General features: G+C 39.9%; 2 protein-coding genes across 9 annotated transcripts in view; one reads left to right on the top strand and one right to left on the bottom strand.

Annotated features, from left to right (window-relative positions):
• PAPSS1 (3'-phosphoadenosine 5'-phosphosulfate synthase 1) overlaps positions 1-18,822 on the top strand; it is a 524,017-nt gene that overhangs the window by 198,940 nt on the left and 306,255 nt on the right. The gene's annotated exons all lie outside the window — the stretch shown is intronic.
• Positions 1-18,822, bottom strand: part of SGMS2 (sphingomyelin synthase 2) — a 230,334-nt gene that overhangs the window by 31,880 nt on the left and 179,632 nt on the right. For 2 of the 8 annotated variants that reach the window (XM_069094986.1, XM_069094995.1), the window contains exon 3: positions 11,014-11,116. The exons of the other annotated variants lie outside the window; for them this stretch is intronic. The gene's annotated coding sequence lies outside the window, so the exon portion shown is untranslated. The remainder of the gene's footprint in view (positions 1-11,013; positions 11,117-18,822) is intronic. 8 annotated transcript variants of the gene reach the window in all.

The following is an 18,822-nucleotide window of genomic DNA, read 5'->3' as shown; positions in this document are numbered from 1 at the left end:
CAGATTTTAACTACCTCCTAAGTGCTAACTTACCCAAGCATCTGTAAGGAAAGGACAAACTTCAGCTGACTGCTGCTTTAGAGTCCATCAATGAGTGAAAATGTTTCACTGGGACCTAAAGCATCACTAACAGATCTCTTTTTTATACTGGCTAACATCACTGCCCCTTTATTCAGGAAAAGAGTATTTGGTCATGATCCACAGCCCTCACAAAAACCTATAATTATTCCCCACCCTGAATGTTTATACACTGTAAGCAGAATGCTTGTTCATATTTAAGGTTTTGCAAAGGGTATCCCTATCTGTGTCTGTCTGGAAAGAAAAGAGGGAATCTTGAGTGATGACAGCCTACTGTTCTCATTGATGGAGGGGGGAAAAGGGTATGTTTTGAAACCAATATACTCAATGTGTATTAGCAGGGCTTTTCTGAAGTACTGGAGAAAATCAAATAAAGATTAGGCTCAGTAAATGAATTAGTGTAAGATGTGAATCCTACATCTTCCACAGTCTAGCTAGGGAAACAGAATTAACACACATAATGAGAAAATGATTATAAGTTAAACCATGGGGCAGCTAGGTGTCACAGTGAATAGAGTACCAGCCCCAAGGATCTGAGTTCAAATTTGACCTCAGATAGTTACTAGCTGTGTGACCCTGGGCAAGTCACTTAACCCATACTGCTTTAAAAAAAAAAGATTAACCATATGGTTTGGAAAAGAGAGATGGATGTGGGTTGTGAAAATTTGTTAAGTTTTCCTGCTGGATATAGGACTTGGGTCAGGACTTTCATCACTGAAAGGATCAATGGTCTTAAAGGATCACTAAGAATTAGGTAGATGGAAAGGAAGTGGGACAAGGGAAGGCAGAGGATCCTAGTCAGTGAAAAAATCCCATGTAAAGGCACTGAGCTTATACTAATTACAACCTCTTTGGAGGAGTACGTAAGCATAGTAACTCTCATTTATACAAGTGCCTTAAGGTTTGACAAGCCCTTTTACACATATTATCTAATGTAAATCTCACAACACCCCTTTGGAGGAGCTATTATCCCCATTTTGAATAAGAGAAAAATGAAGCTCAGAAAGGCTGCCCATGGGCAGTTAGGTGGTGCAGTGAATAGAGCACCGGCCCTGGAGTCAGGAGGACCTGAGTTCAAATCCTGCCTCAAACACTTAACACAAAAACTAGCTGTGTAACCTTGGGTAAGTCACTTAACCCCAAATTGCCTCCAAAAAAAGCAAAAAAAAAAAAAGGCTGCCCAGTGGTCACAATACAAGTTAGTATCTGAAGCAGGACTGAAATGCAGACTTTCATGATTCTAGGACTCAATCCTGAGATTGCTTCCAGGGGGGGAGCAGTGAGAAATGATTGGACCATCAGGGTGGGTAATGGAAGACCCTGAAGTCCAGGCAGAGGAGTTTAGAAATTATGTCGCATAGGGTCAGGCAAACTATGGTGTGTCTGCTGCCTGCCTGCTATCCTAAGGGTACTCTATTAAAAACAAAACAAAACAAAGCAAAGCAAAAAAGGCTGCAGGGATTTTGTTGTTGGGGATATGGTTTGCCAGAATTACAGCAGGAAATAGGGAGCCATCTCAGGTTATAGAACAGAGTAATGACATGAGGAAAATGCTTTGTTAGATTAGTTGGGCATGTGCTATGGTGAAGGAAGAAAAAGACTCACACAGGTGATTAGCCAGCAGGCTCCCTTGCAGGGATGGGGAGTGGTGGGATGACAGTTGTTGGGTTTGGCAATTTTAGAAAGATACTAGTGGTCTGCAAGGTTGCTATTTCAGTGGAGTAGGAAGGTTAAGAATCAGAATATTTTGTAAAGACTGGACACAAAGGGAGCAAGTAGAGTCTACTCTTTCTTTTTTTTTTTGGAAGGACAATTGGGGTTAAGTAACTTGCCCAAGGTCACACAGCTAGTTTTTGTGTTAAGTGTCTGAGGCTGGATTTGGACTCAGGTCCTCCTGACTCCAGAGACAGTGCTCTACTCACTGCTCCCTAGCCGCCCCTAGGGTCTACTCTTTCAAAGAAACTTGGTAATGAAAGGGAGAAAAGGGAAAAGACAGTAGCTTAAGGGCATAGAAAGGAAGTTCAAAGGAAGGCTTTTCTTTGTTTTGTTTTTAAGCCAGGGGATACATGAGTATATTTGTAGGGTAGAAGAAAGGGTGTCATTAGAGAGGGAAACTCTGAAAGGAAGGGTATAAATGATGGAGGTAAGTCCTAAGGAAGGATGGAGGGGAAGGAGATCAAGGGAATTGGGAGAGTGGTGAAATCTGTCAAGAGACAAACTCTGCAACCAATTATTACGAAGACCTTTCATTTCTACCTTTATGGAACACCTCCCTCTTCCATCCTCTCCTCTCTCCGCTCACTGTCATCACTCTGGTCTAGGTCCTTTGTTTCCACCCATCTGGACTATTACGACATCCCCCTTCCAGGCTTTTCTGTCTTTGTTCTGATCTGTCCTTCATATCACTACTGAAATAAGCTCACTTATAATACATCTGGCCATAAACAATGTACATACATCTGACACACATGTGTCACCGCTTTCCTCCAAAGCCTTCAGTGGATCCTTTTCAAATTCCCAGGTATAGCATTCAAAGACCTCTACAATCAAATGACAGCCTCCCCTTCTCCTCAACCCTCCAAGGCTTACTTCACATGACCACCTTTTCAGCACTGTACCCAAACTGGTCAACTCTCATTGATGATATAATTTAAAGCTGTGAGGGACTTTAGAGGATCTGTCCCACAAATTTGTCACACATGCTGAGACCTCTGTGTGGATGCCTTCCCCATCTTTATCTGTTAAATTCCACCCTGGTTTTTAGAGGCCAACTCTTCAAATTTCATTACTATTACACTCCCTTATCTTTCGGGTCACAGTAACAATCTTGCCCCTTCAGACCTTACATAATATTTTGTTCTACAGTCCTCTAATACTAGTATCATGCAAGGCTATATCGAGATAAGATAACCAACCTCTCAGGGCCTCAGTTTCCTCATCTTCAAAAAGAGGATATTAGAACAGATGACCTCTAAGATTGCTTCAAACTAAGTCTGTTTGACCTATGGGACTGTCCTCCAGGCTGGCTGCAGGGGGGAAGAATCTCTAAGCCTACCAGAGTCGTCAAAGACTACATGCTGCTAAATTGTAGCAGTCACAGAATTACGGAAGAATTGTTTGGTGTCTCACCCCCTACTTCAGCACCACAAGGCTAGTCTTATCTTGTATCCTCTTCAGCACCTAGAATAATTCTATGTACAAAGGAGTCACTTAAGCTTGTTAAATGAATTAATAAGTGAGTTATCCTGGAGAAGGGGAAGTTGAGGCAGCTCAAAACTGAATGGCTTCAAGCTTCTCGATTTAGGGAGATGCCAGTGGACTTGAGCAATGTTGAAATGGTCTGAGTGAAGGTGGTGTCAGTCTACAATTAGTTGGTGCTATTTAATGACTCTCTGGCCATGTTAGGTGGCCCAAAGCAAAAGAGGCGGCAGGTTGGGTAGAAAAAATGCTATCTTTGATGTCAGAGGTTATGGGCCTGAATTTCAGCTCTTTTTGCATGACCTCTAAAAAGTCCATTCATTTCTACTGGCCTCAGTTGTCAGATATGACTGGAGTTGATTATCTTTATGTGACACCAGTGGGTAGAGTGCTGGACCTGGAATCAGGAAGACTCTTTCGGAGTTCAAATCTGGCCTCAGACACTTACTAGTTGTGTGACCCTGGGCAAGTCACGTAAGCTTGTTTGCCTCAGTTTCCTCATCTATAAAATAAGCTGGAGAAGGAAAGGGCAAACTACTCCAGTATCTTTGCCAAAGAACCCAGGACAGAGATGACAGAGTGGGAGAAAAGAAGGAACAATCATAAGGAGAACAGATGAAAGTCACCAGCCTCACCTTCTCCAAAGGAGCCATCTGGGTCTAGTGGCGAGATTTAGATCAAAATGGCTGGAGATGCAATGACAAGGAGGGGAGAGAGTCTAGTATAAAGCAAATGAGAATTTCCATGGAAGAAAGGTTGTTCAGTGATCATAGAAGAAAAAAAATGATCTGGAGGTGGCACTGGGACAGGGTATGCCATCTTTTACCCTTAGCCCTATAAAGGAGGGGGGAAAATGGGAAGAGTGAAGGGGGATTTGAAGAATGTTGCTTCCTCAAGGGAAATTCCAGGAGAATTAACCAGTTTCCTATTCTGTAAAATGGGAGTAATAGAGAACAACATCCCCACTGGGTAGGTGACTACTGGCATGCTGTACAGATGACCAATAAATAAAAATGATTAGTGTTACATGGCCAAAAATGTTCAGTGCTGTGGATTGGAATGAGACAGCTCTAAACAAAGTGGGGGTTGGGGGTACAGTTATTAATAAAATAATTAAATGGATTGGCTTGGGATTCATTTCCTCCTATTACCTTATTGAACTTGTAAGTCTGGTCTAATTCACTCAATGCAACTTGACTAATGAGTTCAGGATCCGAGTTCTCCAAAGGATCTCTCCTCTCCAACACTGTCATCCCTGGTCTGTTCCTATGTCATTGTTCTTATAATCTTCATTTTGGAGGCCACCTCTAGTCCTCCTGATCTATATCTTGCCACTAGACCCAGATGGCTCCAGAGGAGAAAGTGAGGCTGGTGACCTTGCACAGTTCTGCCTCAATCCTTAATCCTTAAATCCTATTCACCTTCAAGTCTTCCTGATGTCACGGTCCTTTTTCAAGAAGGAAGGACAAATAACACAATCTTCATTAGACCAGAGACTTTTACTGGGGGCCCCCCCAGGATTTGTGGATAGATTTTAGGACATCCATGAATTTAGATGAGGAAAAAAAATAAATATCTTTCTTTAAATCTACCATTAGTTTTCTTTGTAATGCTATGGATTTCACTTCATGCATTTAAATATTATTCAGGGAAGGTGTCCATGGGCTTCACTAGGACTGCCAAAGAAATCCATGACATCAGAAAGGTTTAGAAACCCTCAATTTGAACCTACAGCCATCATGTGCTTTTAAAGGCCACTTTTACTAAGGGCTATAAATATTTTCATTTTTAGAGGATGTATTAGCCAATGATTTGACCCTGGGATGAAAGAGAGAATGCAACAAGCAGCTCCCTGCTTATGTCTTCTTCAAAGAGGAAGCACAATACTATCTATCCAAGTGGGACTGTTGCAAGGATGAGTGAAATAATTAGCTGTGAAGGTCTGGAGCCCTTGGGAGCATGGGAGCCGTACAAGCTCAAAACCTATTTACTCTCATTAGTGCCAAGATGGATATTTTCCTAGGGATTTCATTAAGAAGATTAAACACACAATAAGCACATTCGTCATGTGTCAAACCAATCCAGGCACCTGATGTTTGTAATCAAAGTGACGACAATTTAATTTATGCATCTCTCTCAGTATCCAAGCTAGCCAATGTAAGAAGTACCTGAAAATTCTGGCTTTGACATTTCACCAAAAGGTGGCACCTCCACTGTATTTTGTTTCCAATTTTAGTTTATTTGTACATTAAAAAAAGAAGGGTATTTATTAAGTATACTTTAGGCCAAACCTCAATTTATCTTAGACCACACACCCAAGATGGTATTCATTTTCAAGCTAGCTTAGTAACCAAAAATCTCTGAGGTAGGGAATGTTAAATATAGTTGTCACGATTTTGAACCTTTACTTTCCACCCCCCCCCCAATTCTTTGGAAGAAACTCTGCCTCAAAATATTATTTGTCCTTCCTAGGTCCACTTCCCTAACTCAGAGTGGTGGTTCTGCATTGATTTCTCTTTCAGTGGTAAGGTTTACTGGTAGAAATTTCACTTATGGTTCGCAAATCAAGATAAAGTCATTTCATTTTTGCAGTTGGACAGTAAAACAGGTCTTCAGACCTAATGAAGACTCTGAAGATCTTTGGAACAATCAGGTGGCTTTCTTTCTAACAGCATTTGAAAGTATTTACTGGATCCCTTCATTACAGATCTCACCCTACTCTGCCAAAAAGACTCTCAGTTCCTATAATTTTTGCCTCCCATATCCAACGGAAAAAAAGTGTGGCAATCAACTTCAGACAGCTCTGTTTGGTCTAAGAAGTCTCACATAGGTACAAAATGTCACTGAAGATGAGGATATGTTTGCTTTCCCCAAGTACACTATGGTTCAGCAGTTTCCTATTAGAAGGGAAAGGGGCTATTAGGTAAATTGTCTCAGTCAACTGCAAGTCATGTATGTCATCATTTCCCTGACGCCATGGTCCTCTTTGAAAACAAAGGTCAAACACAACAATCGCCTGAGTAGTTAACATGCCTCAGACTGAAACCATCCAGTGAAAGGGTGTGTTGCTTTATTCACACATTCTTGTGTTGAAGAATTAGTTTCCAAAGGAAAACAAGTCTAGCTAAGGAAAAAGCACTGGAATCAAAACATAAGCCTATCATGTAGATAAAATTATAGCGTCACAGGTATCTTTTTTAATAATGCAGTTGTAGAATCCTTTCTGAAACACCTTTTTTGGGAGAGAAGATGACCCCCCCCCATGTTTTGTTGTTAGAACTAAAAAGGTCCTTTAAAGCTCATTAAGGTTTTACTTCTACATTTTGCAAACTAGAAAGTCAAGTGGGTTCAGATCCCACCTCTCCCACTTAATACCTCCCTAGCCATTAAGCCCCAACCTCTCTGTCCCTCATTCTCCTGCCCTATAAAATCAAGAGGTTGCACCAGGGGCCTTTGGAGAGCTATTCCACCTCTCATTTTAGGGTCCTCTCCTCTAATGACTTGCCCAAGGTCACAAAGCTAACTTTGTCAGGCACAGAGTAAGGGGTATTCTAGACTGACACTTGTCCAGCACATCTACACCAGACTGAGAATGGCCATTTTGAACGAACATTAAGGGAACGAGCAGGTTTAAAGAATATTTCCCAAGGAGACTTCCCATGGCCACTGTTACCTACATGGTGGATGTGACAAGAACAAAATTCTGACCTGTTTATATTGGAAGTGATGGCAAAATTGCTTGCCACCTCACTTATACATCTAATTTTTGTGGATATCCCTCTGTTGAGGGATAATAGCTCTTACAATTTCTGGTTTTTTCAGGTCATCAAGGGGAAGGTGCCTACTCAGTTTTCAGCCATGTCTCATTCCAAAAAAGGCTATACAATCTGTCCAATGACTAAGAAAAGTTTGGACTACTGAGATAATTTATTGGGGGGGGGAGACTATAAAGCCAGGGGGTTTATGTAGTTAATGTGTCAAGTTCACTTTTTTTCCTTTGAAGTTTTATATTTGCCAACTGAATATTTCTTTTTAATAGCAGCTCTGGAATACTCTGTGCTGAGTTTCTTGTGGACAAGATCAAGAATGAAGCAATGAAAAGCAAACTGTTTAAGAAAACTTGTGTAAACTTTGTTCTAAGAATAAACCTGTAGTACTGCCCTGTAATTAAACAAAGTGAAAAGAGAAAAAACAGAGACAAGTTTTCAAACAGGATTCATCAAAATTTACTGTCCAGGGCAAAAATGAAAAGGACTGAAAAGCTTCTAAAGTTGATTATCTATTCATTCCACAAGTGTCTGGAAGGAACTCTAAAGGTCTAATTCCATCTCTCTTTCCTGGACTACATCCAGGTAGTTCAGTAGATAGAGTGCTGGACCTGGGCTCAGGAAGACCCAAGTTCAAATTCTGCCTCAGATACTTACTGGCTGTGTGACCCTGGGCAAGTCACTTAATCCCTCTCAGCTTCAATTGCCTCATCAATTAAATGGATCTATTTCTCAGGGTTCTGAAGATCAAGTGAGATAATGTCTGCAAAGGCTCGGCAAACCTTAAAGTCCTATATGAATGGTAGCCATTATCAAAACAACCTCCTAACATAGTCTGACTCCCCTGCTCAAGAACTTCTGATGGTTTCCTCTTGTAAACAGTAATGCCTGACATTTAAAGCTGTTCACAACCTGGTCCCTATCTACCTTCTACCATTTCACATTATTCTCCTCTACTCACTGTGTTCTAGGTGAGGTGGCTTACTTGAGATTCCTGAAACTGTGCCTTTTTATAGGTTGTGCCCCCAGCTTAGCCTTCCCCTGCAAAAGGAATTGCTTTCTCATCTCCACCCATTAAAATTCTTAGTTTCCTTAAAGGCTCAACTCAGAGGTGACCTCACTGAAAGCTTTTATTAATCCCTCTGTATGTCTGTGCTCTTCTCCTCCCAAAATTATCTTACACACTTATTTGTGAAAAGGTTACATTCCCTACAGGAAAAAATGTAGCTCCGGGAGGACAGAGATAGCTTTTTATTTTGTCTTTGTGTTTTAAAAAATCTAGCAAATTGCTTTGTACATAGTAGGTGTTTAATAAATACTTGCTGTTTCTTCAAGATCATCTTGAAGAGGTCCAAAGGATTCACTAGACTTCCAAAGGAGTCCATATCCTAAAAAAAAGTTAGGAACACCTAGACCAGACATGTGACCCCCTAGGTCCTCAAGTAGAGACTGAATCCAAACTTTGCAGAAGAAATCCCCATCTATTCTGTGAAGTTTGGATTTAGTCATAGGACCACACTTGAGGACCTAGAGGGCCACAGGTTCCCCAACCCTGACCCAGCCTTAAATAAGACTTATCTAATTTGAAGAAATGAGGGCCCAGTAAAATTGTCTAAAGTCACAGAAATAGTAAAATATCAGAACCAGAAATCGAACCCAATACCCTGGCTTCTAATCCAGGGTTCTATCCAATATACCAAACTACTTCTGATTAGTATCCTAGGGTCATTCATTTAGAGCAGTAAAATCCTTCCAGGTAATCTAGCAAATCTACTCATTAGACATTTAAAGGCACTAAAGCTAGAGAAATTGTTTTCCAAAGTTACAACAAGGAGGAGAAAAAGGATTCAAACTCAGGACCTTGGACCACCAAATAATGTGATGTTTCCCCTACAAAACAATGCCACCCTCAAACATCATTTTTAGTATGACTGTTTTAGAATTTTCACTATGTTCCAAAAAAGCAAGATAATTAGCATAATGTCATATGAGAATTGATGTAACTAATTCTGTATGAAATGGAAACCTCCTTCTACAATTCCCAGAAGAGAAGTTCTATCATTGCCTTATTTTCAAGTTTATTTATATCCAGCAATTGCTTGAGGTTCAACAAAACTGGGGGGAAATAGATGTGCCAAAGGAGATAATATTCTAGTTTCCAAAGTTGAGCACCTGAAAAGGGCATTACAGCTATAACCAGGGGTCTACTGGTAGATATTTAACAATGACAATGAGAAAACTTAAGTCAGACAATAAAACACAAAATCAAACCCTGATTTGTAGCATTTCCTGGTTTCTGAGGTATATGTGCTGATGTTGAAAATTTAACCTCACCCTTGCAAGTCAGTATGAGCTGGCTCCAAGACCTTCCTGGCTATAGCAATATTTCTCCTGTCTTCCCTGACTATTATTTTCATTAAATCTGACATATTTCTCTACACTTTGGTATTTGTTCAGAAGAGTTTTTAAGATCAATTTATTTTTAGTAGGATGTAATTTTTGAGTTTTGAGACTTCCTGTCCATAAGACAGGGACTCCTAGGCTGCTTTGGAAGGAACTATTGAGTCCCAGGAGACTTTGGGGTTAAGGCGGATGGACAGTTTATAAAAACTGGACGAGGAGAAGTAGAGAATAGAATTCCCCAATCTGTGAGGGGCAGAAATCTAAGAACGGATGATAGAGAATCTGATAGAGATTAATTATTAATTAGATTTGTAATATAATTATTATATCACATATATTCATATTATGTTACTTATAATAATAGATAATATTTATACAGCATTTACTATGTGCCAGATAGTGTGCTAAACGTTTTACAGTTATTAGCCCATTTGATCTGCACAATGTCCCCTGCGAGGAATATTATCATCCGCATTTTATAGATGAGGAAACTGAGGCAAACAGAAGTTAGATGGCTTGGTCAGAGTTGCTCAGCTAGTCAGTGTCTGAAGCTGAATTGGAACTCTGGTCCAGCTGACTCCAATTCCATCTACTGCACTACCTACCTGCTATTAGAGAGCTAGCATCCATCCTCATTTATAAAGTGAGGATAATGGTGCCTGTCTCCTAGTGTTGTGGTGAGGATAATCGTAGAGCACTTACTATAGCACTGGACCCATAGTAAGTGCTGTATAATTGCTTTTTAATAATTATCATCATCATCATCATCATTAATGTGTCCATGGTGGAGAGTAAAGAGCATTAGATCAGAAGACAAGGAGGAACTGCGTTTTACACATGACCTTAGGCAAGTCACTAACCCTAGCCTCAGTTTCCCCATCTGTTAAATGAGAGGATGTAGACCAAATTACTTCATAGCAGCAGCAGCCGCAGTAATTATCTACTTCCCAGGTCCCCAACTCCTCTTATATCTACCACAAAATCTATAACTTAGAAACCTATGATTTTGTCAGAGTTTTAGTACCCATATTGCAATGACTATCATGGCAACCTACATAGCCATCCCACTGGAGACACTACTGGAAATTATAATAAGAATTCTACTTAAAGCTTAAAAATTAGGCTAGAGATAAGAATTGATTTTTCTTCTGGCTAGGAATGCTGGCCAATTTAGGAAATAGAACTGTGCATGTAACATGTGTGCATCTAATCTTTAGATGTGGCCAGTGCAATTGTGTGTTGGCTTAAATATGTACACTTACTTGTTCAAGGCAGAAGGAAGGGGAAAGTCAATGGGCAGTGACAGAGAAGAAAAAGAAAAGGGGGAAAAGCACTAAGAAGTTTTAAAAGTATACAGATGAAAAAAGTTTAGAAGGGAACAATAACAGTAATTATTACTTCTATGCTCAATTTAAAATATACTTAAAAAACCATGTAAAAAAACCGTTTTAGGGCTCTTCTATGATCCCCCTTTTTCATGTTCTTTTGTATATGTTGGAATGTTTGTATTTGTTGATATCTATTAAGAACTGCATATGTGTCATACCAAAAGGACATTCACACTCACCAACAGTAACCACAGTTCTTTTCTCATTATGACCCTTTAGGATACCTTCCCTAATCCCCAAATGGTCACTCTGAAAGATCCCAGTTGCTACAGGTAAAGGATCCTGCAATGAAAGAAGCAAAGTGAACCTAAAAAAATAACCTCCAAATACCCTGTTTTAATAAGGGTCCCAAGTTTGAGCCCTTTAAGAGTTAACTCAGACCAATGGGGGAAAAATGGTAAATAGATTTCCTGGTGCACTTGCCCGCTTAACAATACTGTGAACCACATTAAGCATGCTCAAACTTACCTTTGAAGAATGCAAAATAGAAATGGGGTGTCTATAAAACCACTTCCTCTTCATCATGCTAAAATCTAACGGGGTATTTGACCAGAGGGAGAAGCTTCCTCTTTTTAGGGATATGAAAATGGTTTTCGTAACAGTCCATGACTAGGTAAATGATTTCCAATTTTTTTTATGCACTGAGACAAACAGAATATATCAAATAATTCAAAAGCAACATCTAACCAGAAACTTCTAGTTGGCTCATGACTTGGTCAAGAACACTAGGTAACATCTTCAACTACCATGAGTAATCTAAAGATGATTGGCCCCTGCAGTGCTACTGGCCTTTTAGGTCTATCTCCTGTTTTTTTCTGATGCAGAAAAATTATTATTCTTAATCTGTTAAATATGTAAAGATTGTCATTAGCTTTTCTCTCTTATCACTAAAAAAGAGAATTAGCTCATGATCAGACTACAGGGAACAATTTAGATTAATGAATACAGAAAAGAAATCCCCAATAACAAAATCCACTAGAAAAGGGAATATAGTCTTTTTTTTTCTCTAGTAGTTTTGGAAAATAACTTGGAATCATTGGTCTTCCATGATTTAAGGCAGAATATTGTCTAGAGATAGGAATAGGGTCTTAAAATGCTGTCTGGGGGTGGGGGAGGTGCATTGAGGCTTTGCCTCCAGAAAGAGGTCTCATGGACCCTTAAGGCTGAATACTCTAAAGTAGGAATTCTTCACCTAGAGGTCCATGAATAGAATTCAGGGATTCTTTGAGCTTGAAACAAAAGAACTTTGAACTTGAACTTCAAAATAATATTCATTTTAATAAGTATCTTCTAATATAATTGGTTTCTTCTGAAATCTGATTCTTTTATTTTATGCATTTAAAAACATTCTGAGAAAAGGGCTTATGGGCTTCACCAGATTCCCAAAGGGGTCCATGACACAAAACAGTTTCTTAAAGCAATCTGCAGGTAATCTATGAATGACAGAATAACTCACATTTAAATGGCATTCTTGTATTTACAAAGCATTTTCCTCATAACAATCCTGTGAAGTAATTAGTGCAATTATTATCATTCCCCATTTTACTCATGGGCATTGGCAAAAGATGTCACCATGTTTTGTAATCACCAATGACAACAAAACTTGAGACTTAGTGATTTACCCAAGATCATACCACTAATCAATGTCAAAGCTAGATCTGAACTCAGATCTCCTTCCGTCTTCTTTTCCAGTAGATAGGCACGTCTCATTTTACTGTGCTTTGCTTTACTGGGTTTTGCAGACATTGGTATTTTTTTGTAAACTGAAGATCTGTGGTAAACCTGCATCAAGCAAGTCTTACTGGAACCATTTTTCCAACAGCACATGCTCACATCATGTCAGTGTGTCATATTTTAGAAATTCCCCCAAGATTTCAAGCTTTTTCATTATCACCATTATGTCTATTAGGGTTATCTGTGCTCAGAGGATCTTTGATTTTACTACTGTAATTGTTTTGGGGAGCCACAAATTGCCCTCATGTAAAATGGCGAACTTAGTAAATATTATGTGTGTTCTGACTGCTCCATCAGGCAACCTTTCCCAGTCTCTCTCCCTGTCCTCAGGTCTCCCTATTCCCTGAGACACAATATTGAAATTAGGCCAATTAACAACCCTACGATGGCCTCTGAGTGTTCAAGCACAAGGAAAAGTCAATCCACGTGTCAAACTTCATTATTGTCTTATTTTTTAAAATTGCTATAGTCACCCTACCCCCCAACCTTTAGCAACCACCACCCCGATCAGTCAGCAGCCAGCAACATCCAGGCAAGACTTTCCACCAGCTTTTTAGATTTATGACTCACTGAAGACTCAGATGGTGGTTAGCATTTTTAGCAATAAAGTATTTTTTAATTAAAGTACATACCTTGGTTTTTTTTAGACATATGACTATTGCATACTTAATAGACTACGATATAGTGTGAACATTACTTTTACATGCACAGGTAAACCCAAAAATTTGTGTGACCGACTCTATTGTGATATCCACTTTATTTTGGTGGTCTGGTAGCAAACCCACAACATTTCCGAGGTATGCCTATACAATCCTGCCCGGTAATGTGTGCTGATTTTATTGAACCACTGACCATAGGATCACAGCTACAAAACTATTAAGGACCACAGAGGTCATCTAGTTCAATTGCTGAAAAATCTGAGAAGTGAAGGGACCCAAGGTCACACAACTAGTACGTTGCCAGATCAAGATTCAAATTCAGGTCCCACAGCTCCAAGTTCAGCATTCTTTCCAATGCATCACGCTACCTCTAATTATTATGGTTAGTAAATTTCAGTCATCACCAAATCTAACACATTTATTCTACAGATGAGTAAACTAAGGCTGGGAGGTAAGATGTATTGTTCAAAGGCCACCTAAGGATCTTATTGTGGTAAGGCTTCCACTGGGACTTGGATCTTTTAATTTCTGTGATTTCCTGAATTGGAAATCATGAAGTTTATGACATGTTGCCAATAGTAAAAACAAATACTTTTTTTTTTTTTGCATTTTGGAGGGGGGAGGGCAGGGCAATTGGGGTTAAGTGACTTGACCAAGGTCACATGGCTAGTAAGTGTTAAGTGTCTGAGGCCGAATTTGAACTCAGGTCCTACTGATTCTAGGGCTGGTGCTCTATTCACTGCAACACCAAGCCGCCCGCAAATACTTTCTAAAGGGATAAAATCATCAACAGCAGCATCTTTTCCAAAATTCTTACTCATCTACCTAGCTTCATTTCCCCCCAGAGATTGAATGCAACTTCCACCAGTAACAAGAATGCCTTGTTCGCCTCAGAGAACTTTCTTCCTACATGACTTAGAGCACTGAATCTTCTTCATTTGCATACTAATATTCCTGAGACCACTCTCTGAAAATCACTTACTTATCACAAAGGTTCATGCCTCCTGGGTTCATGAAGATAAGTGACCTAATTTACCCACATTGGATAGGAGAAGGTATACACAACAGACAGCAAGATGATTTTTTTATGCTTACATGCACTCAATTCATTGGCAGCTATGAGAAAATTCAGATTTTACATAATATCATTTTGGAAGAAATGTTTACTTTGATAATGCAAGTGATAGATAAAGTTCAGTTGGGTGAGATGCCAGGGCATTGATATAATTTTTATTAAGATGCCTTATCCTGATTTATAAGGGAAAAAAAAAGTAGGGCCAGCGTGGGATCATCTTCATTCTAACAGAATAAGACATTTTCATTCACTAACCTGCCCACTCCCAATTGAAGAATGGTCCTGTCCTACCCCATAACTAGGGAATTTCACTGAATCAGCATTTCATACATTTATAAAGACCAGTCACCTAGGTGCTTCTCACAATTCCTTCTAAGGAACTCCTTCTGGCCTAACCCTCAGCACCTATGATGAAGCCATTAATAGTCCTTTGGTTCTTTGGGGGGCTTTCCATTTCCCAACTTTAAAATATGTACTTTCAGGAATGGACACTCATGTACAAATTGCTTTGTCATTAACTCTTACTGTTTATGTGAACTTGGGCAACTCACAGCCTCCCTGGGCCTCGTTTTCCTCATTTGTAAAAGGAGAGGATTTGCCTCTGAGGCACATTCCAGCTCCAGAGAGAGAAGATTATATTCTAAGATGAAAAAAAAATATGACAGGCCCATCTGAACAGTATATTGTTTATGACTTGAAGCAAAAGGGAGAAGATGAAAGCCAAAACAAACAGGGGAGTATGTATCTCTTGGTAAAGTCTGTATTCTTATTTAGAGGAAGCAGACTATTCAAGAGCTAGATGAAATTCAATTGACACATGTAAAAGCATTTGCAGAGTCTACTTTTAGATAGAAAGTAAGGTGGTCTTCTTCTGAAAGAATCTTCCCTGGCATTTAAAGAATTTATATTTAGATGTATGTATACTGTGTGTGTGTGTGTGTGTGAGAAAGAGAGAGAGAGAGAGGGAGGGAGACAGAGAGAGGGAGGAGTATGGGGAAGGGGAGGGGGAGGGAGAGGGAGGCAGTAAGAGGCAGTGAACAGAGACAGATTCAAAGCTACAAGATGTGGGTTCAACTCCTCCCTCTGACACACACTGCCTGTGTGACCCTGGGCTTAATCTCTTAATGCCCCAGACCAGAGGGGTCAAAGTGAAGTAAAAGGGACCCAGTAAACCATACATAAAGATCCATAGCAGCCATATATCAATTTATTTTTTTTGAAGCAATAGGGGTTAAGTAACTTGCTCAAGGTTACACGGCCAGTTATTTCTGGGTGTGGTGCTGAGTATCTGAGCCCGGATTTGATCCAGGTCATCCCGACACTGGAGCCTGTGCTCTTACTCGCTGAGCCACCTGGCCGCCCCCATATATCAATTTAGCAAATCACAAATTAAAGTCAACGTTTGCTAATTACATTTTAATCTGGTTGCAGCAGGCTATGTGTTTGACACTTCTGTCCTATGCAACTCCTTAAGGCTATAAATTGCAGAGAAAGTGCTGGCCTGTTTAGAGGGAGCTTCTTCACCCAAGACTTCCCTTCTCCAAACCAATGAAAAAACCAGTGTAGTCTCTATCCATAATCAGTCTCCAGTTCACCTGCCACTCTGATACCAAAGTGATCTTCCTAAAGTTCAGGTCTGACGGTCTGATTCTCTCTCTCTCTCTCTCTCTCTCTCTCTCTCTCTCTCTCCCTCTCTCCCTCTCTCTCTCTCTCTCTCTCTCTCTCTCTCTCTCTCTCTCTCTCTCTCTCTCTCTCACACACACACACACACACACACACACACACACACACACCCCATACATAACTATATACATCTATACATACAGCCAAGGGTGCTTGCTCAGCACTGCGGTCCTTCTAGCTAAGAAGACCTAAATTCAAGTCGCATTTCTGATACTCCCTGTGTGATCTCGGTCATTGTCACATCCCTGATGCTCACTCAGTTTCCCCCTCTGTGAAATGAAAGGTTTAGGCTCATTAACTCCTGAGGCTTCTTCCAGCTCTAAATCTATGAGCCTATGGACCCAGCTGGTTGGTCATGATGACTCCTGATACTGCGGGGATGACTTAAGTTATTCAATCATCTAAACTCAGGACTTTCTGTGAGGGATGGAGGAAGTGTAACAAGCCTTTTTCTTTCTGCCCCTTGGCCACCATGCAGCCATGTACACATGGCAACTAATGACACTCCTTTCTAAGTGAGCCTGAGACTGGGTCTCAGAATTTCTAGATGCCTCTTCTGCTCTGCTTCTTTTCTGTGTGTAGGTGACTCAACACTGACCTTGAGATGGATATAAACAGGCTTATTTAGAGGCAACCCTGTGAGTTTTTGAAATCACTAAGTTCTAGGTCCCTTGGCCAAAGTGGCAAGGAAATTTCTGCATCAGAGAAGATGACCACCAACAAGAAGAGAAATCCAAGTCTTCTGAATGGCCAGAAAACAGAGATTTTGAGGAGATGGTACAGAATGGAACAATGGTTATTTTTTAAGAAACCAGGTTTCCCCAGGATTGAGCCCAGATGGACCAAATGTGTGGTCCCACAATCAATAAGTCTCTTAGTGGAGAGTAGTGTCCCAACCCTTGAGTCCAGTAGAGCGTAATAATTGGTAGACAGACAGATACACACACACACACACACATACACACCCTTAAATGTTGGCTCTCTCCACCTCAATTTACCTCGAATTTATGTCCTGTCTCCCTACCCCAACCCCATAGAATGTAATTTCCTAGAGGACAGGAACAACTTCATTGTTTGTCTTTGCATCTCTATTGTCTAACACAGTGCCTTGTACACGGTGGGGCTCAATGCTTGTGGTCAAACTGAATTGGACAAGAAGAATCCAGACAGATTTCTTTTGGTTGTGGATTATTCCACTGTATGTGTTCCCCAGGGACAGGGTAACATTTTAATATCTAAAAGTAAGCCAGCATACTAATAAACCATTTTCCAAAGCCAAACACATCAATATCTATAGGTCAAATACACAGAGTACAGTTCTTTCTCAATTAAAAAAAATTACTAACATTATGGCAAAGAAAAAGGAAAAATAGATATTAATTTTCAAGAAAAAGCCACAAAGTATTTCAGTATTATCTTTACCAACAATTAAAGGGCACTCGAGTTACTTTAGAAAGGCAGCATGATATGAATAGAGAACCCTAGGGATCTGGATTCAAGTTATGTCTCCAGCACATACTGGCAGTGCCCATGGGGCAAATGACTCACTCATTATTTAGAGCTCCAGGTAACTTTGTGAGAGAAGTTACACTGGAATGACTGTTCTGAGTCAGCTTTACACACACATTTATTAAAAATCCAATTGAACGTGTTATTTCAGAAATATACAAAACCACAGGAAACTTACAAAACAATTATTTAAAGAATAGTTTTCTGTGGGGCAGCTAAGTGGCATCATGGATACAACACCAGACCTGGAGTAAGGAGAAGCTGAGTTCAAATCTAGCCTCAGACGTGTACTAGTTGAGTGAATCTGGGCAAGTCACCTAACACTGTTTGCCTCAGTTTCCTCATCTGTAAAATGAACTGGAGAAGGAAATGACAAACCACTTCAGTGTTTTTGCCAAGAAAATCCTAGATGAGGTCACAAAGAGTTGGACAGGACTGAAAAACAACAACAAAATCTTAGGTATTTTATGCATTAAAAATATTATTTTGAGAAGGGGTCCAGAAACTCCACTAGACTACCAGAGGGGTCTGTGCCATAACAAAAAGTTAAGAAACCCTGGCCAAAAGTACAATTACTGAGTCATATTGCAACAAGAATAGTAATCTATACATTGAAAGATTATTTTAATATAGCATTTATTCTGAATAGAAAAAGAGCCAAAAAAGAGCAGGTAGGTGACAAAATGGATAGAGGGACCTGAAGTCAGGAAGAACTGAGTTCAAATTTGACCTCAGGGAACTTATTATTAGCTGTTTGACCCTCGGCAAGACACTTAACCCTGTTTGCCTCAGTTTTCTCATCTGTAAAATGGGTATAATAATAGCCCCTACCTTCCAGGGTTGTTGTGATGATCAAATGAGATAATAATTGTGAAGCACTTAGCACAGTACCTGGCATATAGCTGCTGTTGTTTTTCAGTCTTTTTTCAGTCATATTTGTGACCCTGATTTGGGGTTTTCTTGGCAAATATACTGGAGTGGCTTGCCATTTCCTTCTCCAGCTCATTTTGCAAATTAGGAAACTGAGGCAAACAGGGTTAAGTAACTTGCCGAAGGTCACACAGTTAGTAAGTGTAAGAGATTTTAACTCAGGAAGTCTTTTTGACTTCAGGTCCAGTGCTCTGTGCACTATGGTGCTACCTAGAGTCATATAGTAGACAATATATAAATGTTAACTAGCAGTTGTAGTAGTAGTGGTGGTAATAGTAGTAGCAGTAGTAGTAGAAGTAGTAGTAGTAGTGATGGTAGTAGTAGCAGTAGTAGTAGTAGTAGTAGCAGTAGTAGTAGTAGTAGTAGTAGTAGTAGTAGTAGTAGTAGTAGTAGTAGTA

Source organism: Petaurus breviceps, unplaced genomic scaffold (assembly GCF_028583685.1).
Source record: "Petaurus breviceps papuanus isolate PSGF00001 unplaced genomic scaffold, PetGlider_PUasm1.0 126, whole genome shotgun sequence".
Lineage (NCBI taxonomy): Eukaryota > Metazoa > Chordata > Mammalia > Diprotodontia > Petauridae > Petaurus > Petaurus breviceps.
Note: the sequence above shows the minus strand (reverse complement) of the source record. Positions and strands in the feature narration are given on the sequence as shown.